The sequence below is a fragment of the Grammomys surdaster genome, unplaced genomic scaffold (genome assembly GCF_004785775.1).
Source record: "Grammomys surdaster isolate TR1022 unplaced genomic scaffold, NIH_TR_1.0 243, whole genome shotgun sequence".
NCBI classification, from domain to species: Eukaryota; Metazoa; Chordata; class Mammalia; order Rodentia; family Muridae; genus Grammomys; species Grammomys surdaster.
Genome location: NW_021604688.1, coordinates 9,840,431 through 9,847,519, shown reverse-complemented (window position 1 = coordinate 9,847,519; position 7,089 = coordinate 9,840,431). Strand labels below are relative to the sequence as shown.

The 7,089-nt window shown below is 37.6% G+C and overlaps 1 pseudogene; it reads right to left on the bottom strand.

Annotated features, from left to right (window-relative positions):
- Positions 1-3,836: 3,836 nt before the first annotated feature.
- LOC114627166 overlaps positions 3,837-7,089 on the bottom strand; it is an 8,194-nt pseudogene continuing 4,941 nt past the window's right edge.

Genomic DNA, 7,089 nt, shown 5'->3' with positions numbered 1-7,089 from the left:
CCCATATGTTGGAGGATCTTTCCCACTTTCTCTTCGATTAGTTTTAGTGTATCTGGTTTTATGTGGAGGTCCTTGATCCACTTGAACTTGAGTTTTGTACAAGAAAATAAGGATGAATTGATTAGCATTCTACTATATGGTGACCTCTAGTTCAACCAGCACTATTTTTTTGAAAAGGTCTTTTTTCCACTGAATGGTTTTAACTCCTTGGTCAAAGATAAAGTGACCATAGGTATATGGGTTCATTTCTGGGTCTTCAATTCTATTCCACTGATCTTCTTGTCTATCTTTGTACCAATACCATGAAGTTTTTATCACTATTGATCTGTAGTGTACCTTGAGTTCAGAGATGGAGATTCCCACAGAAGATCTTTTTTTGTTGTTGAGATTACTTTTCACTATCTTGGGTTTTTTGTTATTCCAAATGAATTTGAGAATTATTCTTTCTAACTCCATGAAGAATTGAGTTGGAATTTTGATGGGGATTGCATTGAATCCATAGATTGCTTTCTGCAAGATGGCCATTTTTACTATATTACTCCTGCGAATTCATGAGCATGGGAGATACTTCCATCTTCTGAGATCTTCTTCAATTTCTTTCTTTATGGACTTGAAGTTCTTGTAGTACTGATCTGTCACTTGCTTGATTAGATTCATACCAAGGTATTTTATGTTATTTGTGACTATTGTGAAGGGTATCATTTCCCTAATTTCTTTCTCAGCCTGTTTATCTATGGATATTCTGAGGCTGTCTGTTTTTGTCACTGAGGTGCATTTCCTGTATGCAGCAAAATGTTGGGTTCTGTTTATGAACCGAATCTGATAGTCTATGTCTCTTTATTGGAGAATTGAGTCCGTTGATGTTAAGAGATATTGAGTAAAAGTGATTGTTGCTTTCTGTTATTTTTGATATTAGAGGTGGAATTATGTTTATGTGGCTATCTTCTTTTGGGTTTGTTGGAAGAATATTGCTTTCTTGCTTTTTCTAGGGTATAATTTCCTTCCTTGTGTTGTAGTTTTCTCTGTATTATCCTTTGTATGGCTGAATTTGTAGAAAGACATTGTGTAAATTTGGTTTTGTCATGGAATATTTTGGTTGCTCCATCTGTGGCAATTGAGAGGTTTGCTGTGTATTGTACCCTGGGCTGGCATTCTCTTAGGATCTATATGACATCTGTCCATGATCTTCTGGCTTTTATAGTATCTGATGGGAAGTCTGATGTAATTCTGATAGTCTGCCTTTATAAGTTACTTGATTTTATATTTTTACTGATTTTATATTATTTCTTTGCTTTGTGCAATTGGTGTTTTGATTATTATGTGATGGGAGGAATTTCTAGGCTTCTTGTATGTTCATAGGCATCTCATTCTTTAGGTTAGGGAAGTTTTCTCCTATAATTTTGTTGAAGATCTTTACTGACCTTTTTCATTGGGATTCTTTGCTCTCTTCTATACCTATTATCCTTGGGTTTGGTCTTCTCATTGTTTCCTGGATTTTCTGAATGCTTTGGGTTAGGAGCTTTTTGCATTTTACATTTTCTTTGACAGTTGTGTCAATGTTTTACATGGTATCTTTTGCACATCAGATTCTCTCTTCTATCTCTTGTATTCTGTAGGTGATGCTTGCATCTATGACCTCTGATCTCTTATCTAGATTTTCTATCTCCAGTGTAGTCTCCTTTTGTGCTTTATTTTTATTATTTCTACTTCCATTTTTATGTCCTGGATGGTTTTATTCAATTTATTCATCTGTTTGGCTGTGTTTTCTTTTAATTCTTTAAGAAATTTTTGTGTTTCTACCTGTTTACCTGTGTTCTCCTATATTTCTTTAACAGAGTTATTTATGTCCTTCATAAAGTCCTCTATCATCATCATGGGAAGTGATTTTATATCTGATTCTTGCTGTTCTGGTGTCATGGGGGTATTCAGGACTTGCTGTGGTAGAAGAATTAAGTTCTGATACTGTCACATAACCTTGGTTTCTGTTGCTCATGTTCTTGGGCTTGCCTTTTGCCATCGTGGTATCTCTAATGCTACCTTCACTCACTATCATTGACTGGAGCCTGTCTGTCCTGTTGTCATGGTTATGTCAGTACTCCTAAGAGTCCAGCTGTCTCTTAGATTCTGAGATCCTGGGTGTAAGAGCTCCCAGGATTCAGACTGCTTCTGGGATCCTGAAATCCTGGTGTGACCAAGCTCCTGAGAGCCTGTGATCCTATTATCCTATGTTTCTTGGCATGTTAGAGCTCCTGGGAGTTCAGACTTTTCTTGGTTTTGTGGGATGGGTTCCAAAGCTTGTGCCCTAGGACTGCTCATGGCACTGGTACAGACTGAAAGGATCCTGGGCCACTGGCTGTGATGGCATTTCTGGGTCCCTGTGGGTCCTAATTACTCTGTTTGGGGGGGGGGGGTGTTGTGGCCTATTCACCTATGATCCTAAGCATTTTAGAGCTCCTGGGTGTCCAGCCTCCTCTGGATTTTGAAAGATTGATTGCAGAGCTGCCACACTAGGAAAGCTCAGAGCACCAGTGTGGATTAGAAGCTTCTTTTAATCTTAAATCATCTAAGCTAATCACAACTTGCTAATCAGACTACATAGATTTCTGTACTTGTAATCTAATATAAACTAAAGGAGCTGAAATTTTAAAAGAAGGGAACTGAATACCTTAGTTATTCTTAATATATTCAGTACTTTCTACAAGTGGTTAACTCCCAAGTGTACACATTTAGCCAGATTTCTCCTATGGTGTGCATGCTTCCTGCCTTCAGGACTTCTCCCTATGTATTTCTCAAATATCTCATCAACTCACAGCATGGTTAAATGGGAACTCTTAATTCTTTTTCCTTAGGACTTATCCAACTAATTATGCAGTCTACCAGTATTTTTAGATAAAAGTTACCATTATGAGCCATTTGCCATATCAACAAACCTGAACACTACAGGTAATTTCTCCCTGTTCTCATTTTTCTTTCCTACTAACCCATCCAGGAATACTATCCTTAGACAAGTGGGAACTCCCTGTCTTCTTTTCACAAGGACAACAACACCAAAGAACATACAAAGTCACTTATTTAAGGCCTCCTTTTCTGTAACCCAAATTTCCTAATAGTCCTCTACTCAAAAGAAATAGCAATTTTAAAAAATATTAACCAAATAAAGTAGATCTCATACAAATGCCATAAAAATAAATCCCATTTGCCCTAGATTATTAAAAATATATAAACCTTGGCCATGAACCAAAAGGCATCTTTACTCTGTGTCTGTGTGCTTCCTGTACTCAGCTTTGGAGACCCAGAACATTGCTCCCCATACTTCTTTAATTTCTACTGATCCCAAGCAAATGAGCACCTCTGGCATCCACCATATTTGTCTCTCTTCTTTTCCTCCAGTGGTGTCTCCCCCTGCTCTCCACCCATCTGCTCAGAACATGACTATACTTTCATGGTCCTTTATTCTTCTATCCGCAGGGTCCTCCTTCTCTGTCTGCAAATCCTCACTGTATATTTCTAGTGTACTGTTTAACATCTTTATCTGTTATCTTCTCTGTATACTGGATTACAGTTTGAAGTGGTGTGTTCTGAACGTTCACACATAATCCCTTTTCTCTATTACAGAGTTCATCTATTTGATCATTTCTTGATATATTCATCTTTTACAAGTCCTGGCACAAAGTTTGTATTCAATAACCACACTTTTAGTTAAATGTGATTAATAAGGTAAAGAATGTTACACATTCCTACAAAGAAATATTTCACTTGTTATGATTTATGTTTTTAATTTATTTATTTTTTTAGAATTAATGACAGATCTTTATTTCAAACTCTGATCTACCAAATTAGCATTTCCCACCAACTCTGGGAGCAGAGACCTTCACAGCCTTCACAATCTTTTGTTTAGGTGCTGCCTCTGTGGGGGCCTTGACAGAAGCCATTGCTGTCTTCTCTGATGCTTGATTAGCCTTTTTTGCTTCCTTGACAGCCTATATATCCTGCTCTCGCTGAGCTTTCCAAACTTCTGGCTTCTGATTCCTCTTGGCTGTTATATCAGCAAGATATGCACCCGTGATGACTCGCTGGAATTTGACTGCTCGGCAGGTTCTTTTCTTTTGAATTTCCTTTCTTGTGTTTTCTTCTGTAGAGGACAGTCCAGTTTATCTGCTGAGGATTCCTTTTGGAAGGAAAGTAGACTCACATTTTTCATTAAGAAACTGGAAAACCTAACTTTGTGAAACAACAGATAAATAATTTTGTACCAAAACCTATTGAGATATATTACCATAAGTTAGCTATGGAGGACCACAAGACTCAAGATGAGGTTGTTACTCTATCTAGGGTGTTCCCAAAAAACATCTCCACCCAATCTAAAAGAGGGGACTTCCACCCCTAGACCTAGCAGAGAGAGGCTACCCAGAACCCCCTTTGACTGTCGATCTGAATTCTTGCTAAGGCTGTGAGGCTAAGCACTGCAAGAGAATATAAATAAAAGTTAAAAATATCTCTCTGGGTTTCCTGAGGGACAAGCCTGACTGCATAGGGGTTGATGTCAAAAGAATCCCCTCTCCAGGAAAAAGGCATCGGGATGGGTATGGCCCTCATGCCTCACTGGACAACGACAGGGGGACTGGAACCATTATAAAGTCCCCTTCAATTACTGGAGGTCAGGCCTCTATCCCCGCCTTCACAAGATTAGAATCACCACAGCCCTTCTATAGTTAGAGAAGGGAGGGGATGTCAAGGACGGCCCTGCTTATACACTGAAGGCCTAAAATCAGCCATAGGCCTAAAATCAGCAATAGGCCTGTCATACATGTATACTAACACCAAGTCTTGGGTCTCTGTGGAAAAAACATTGAAACAGATGGCTATAAGCTATTTTAAACAGGCAGCTTTTGTGGAAATTTACCTTGTAAATAGGTAGCCTTGGCAGATAATGCCAACTTAGATAAGGACAAGTGAATCATTGGCAGAGTCATAGCAACCTGTTTTCTGAACCTTTACCCAGCCGACACCCTGTTCTGAAAACTATCTGTATTCTCCCTGAACACCTATGCTCCTGTGTCATCCCCTTACCCATGTCCTGCTTTTTGTGTTTATAACCCCTGTGTGAATAAGTAAAAATTACGATTTGATTTAAAAACAATCCTGTGCCAATTATAAAGAACAACAACAACAACTAAATTGTAATACTTTCACAAAAAGAAAGAAAGAAAGAAAGAAAGAAAGAAAGAAAGAAAGAAAGAGAGAAAGAAAGAAACTGGAAAACCTTCCCATCGGCTTAGCACTGTCCATGTCCCGGGTAGATCCTGTACCCACTGAAACTGTACAGCTCGACCTTTGTGGTGATAGATGTTGGCCTGCTGGGGGTGGGGAAAGCTGTTGTTGTGATTTAAATGACCTGACTTGTAAGGCAATCTGACCAAGATATTCTTAAATATATAAAATGATATTTCTTACAAAATTACAATAATTAGATACCTTCATTGACCAAGATGCACAGGAACCATAATAGAAATATTATATCTCAAAATGTAGCATTTAATAACGTTTTTGATGAAGCAACTAATAGTACTATTTTCTTATCATATAAAACTCAGTTGACATTTGAATTTTAGAGAAAATATTTAGTAAATAGAAAACATAACCAAGTAAGAAATATAAGATGGTATTAAGGAAAAAAATGGACCTACGAGTGCAGATATGATTTCCAATTAATGGTATCCTCTGAGTATGATCTGCAAGTCAACTATATAAATATATTTATTAGTCATTCAACACTATCTAAGAATGAGTAGTATTTGCAAGCCACTGAATAAACTACTGGAGATATGAATATTAAATAGACAACCATCATTCTTGGAACTCAAACTGGTAAATGTATAAGCAATGGTCACCTTTAAAGTGTCATGGCAGGAATTTAGTTCATTTGTTATCTGATCAAACAAAGGCATTAATATATGCAGCCAAATTAACTAGTCAAAGTGATATGTTTATCACCTGATTTAGATAATAAGATTTTGGATTTTAAACAAATACTGAAATGAAAGGAACTCTATGATGTTGGAAGAGTGTCAGTATAGTTTTCCTATACGGGAAATGTGAATTACTGAAGGATTGAGGTGTCCCTCATTGTTGCCTTCATGATTCTCTCCTCTTGTTTCTCATGTGTGAGACCCTGAGTTGAGAGTAAACAGGACCTAGTATTTTCTTATGACAGACAGACTATGACAAGAATGACAGTGAACACAATGCTATGTTTGTGATCACAAGAAACTCTTTCACATAGTTACAGTTTCCATCTTGCTGGCATTTAATATTCCCTATTGGTTCTTAGATGATGAAACAAAAATAAGCAACTCTTTTGACATTTGACATGGAAAGGAGCTGTAAGTGATGTAAAGGGTCTGAGAGAAGACTGGTTAACAATGTGGAAGAAACTGAAATCTCCAGTGCTGAAGAAATTGAATTGTCTAATACTCACCTGAGGATGGATGTTTCATTTTATAATTGACCCTTTGGATATTTCTATATTGGCAACTCCTGGAAGTGCCACACCAATAAGATCCATAAGCAAAGTCACTACACGAAACATGCTAAGACTCATGAAATTATGGCACACACACAAAAAAAATGAGACGAGTGTGTGTTGCTTTATACTACTTGACCTGTAGTGAGCTCTCTACAGTAGTGGGTACTTGGAGAGCATTCCATTGTCTGCCCTCTTCCCAGACTGTCCATTGTTCTGGATCTTTGTCCATATCTGTCCTGTTCAATTCCAGAATAGAAACTTTGGGTTTCTGCACACATTCTCACTTCCAAAGTAACGACAAAGAATAGACATAAAGCTCAGCACTCTCTGTAGGTCCAGCCCACCCTTATTCCACTTAAGGCTTAAGGCTGTTTATATTCTTTGCTGCTCTATTTCTGGCCTTTCACTCTTGGGAGTACCAGCATCAGCAAAGGTAGCCTGTAAAAACTGGATAACCCCCAGCTCAAATTCATAAGTATCCATGTTAGCTTTATATTATTTGGTAATCACCATTAATATCTATCTATCTATCTATCTATCTATCTATCTATCTATCTATCTAT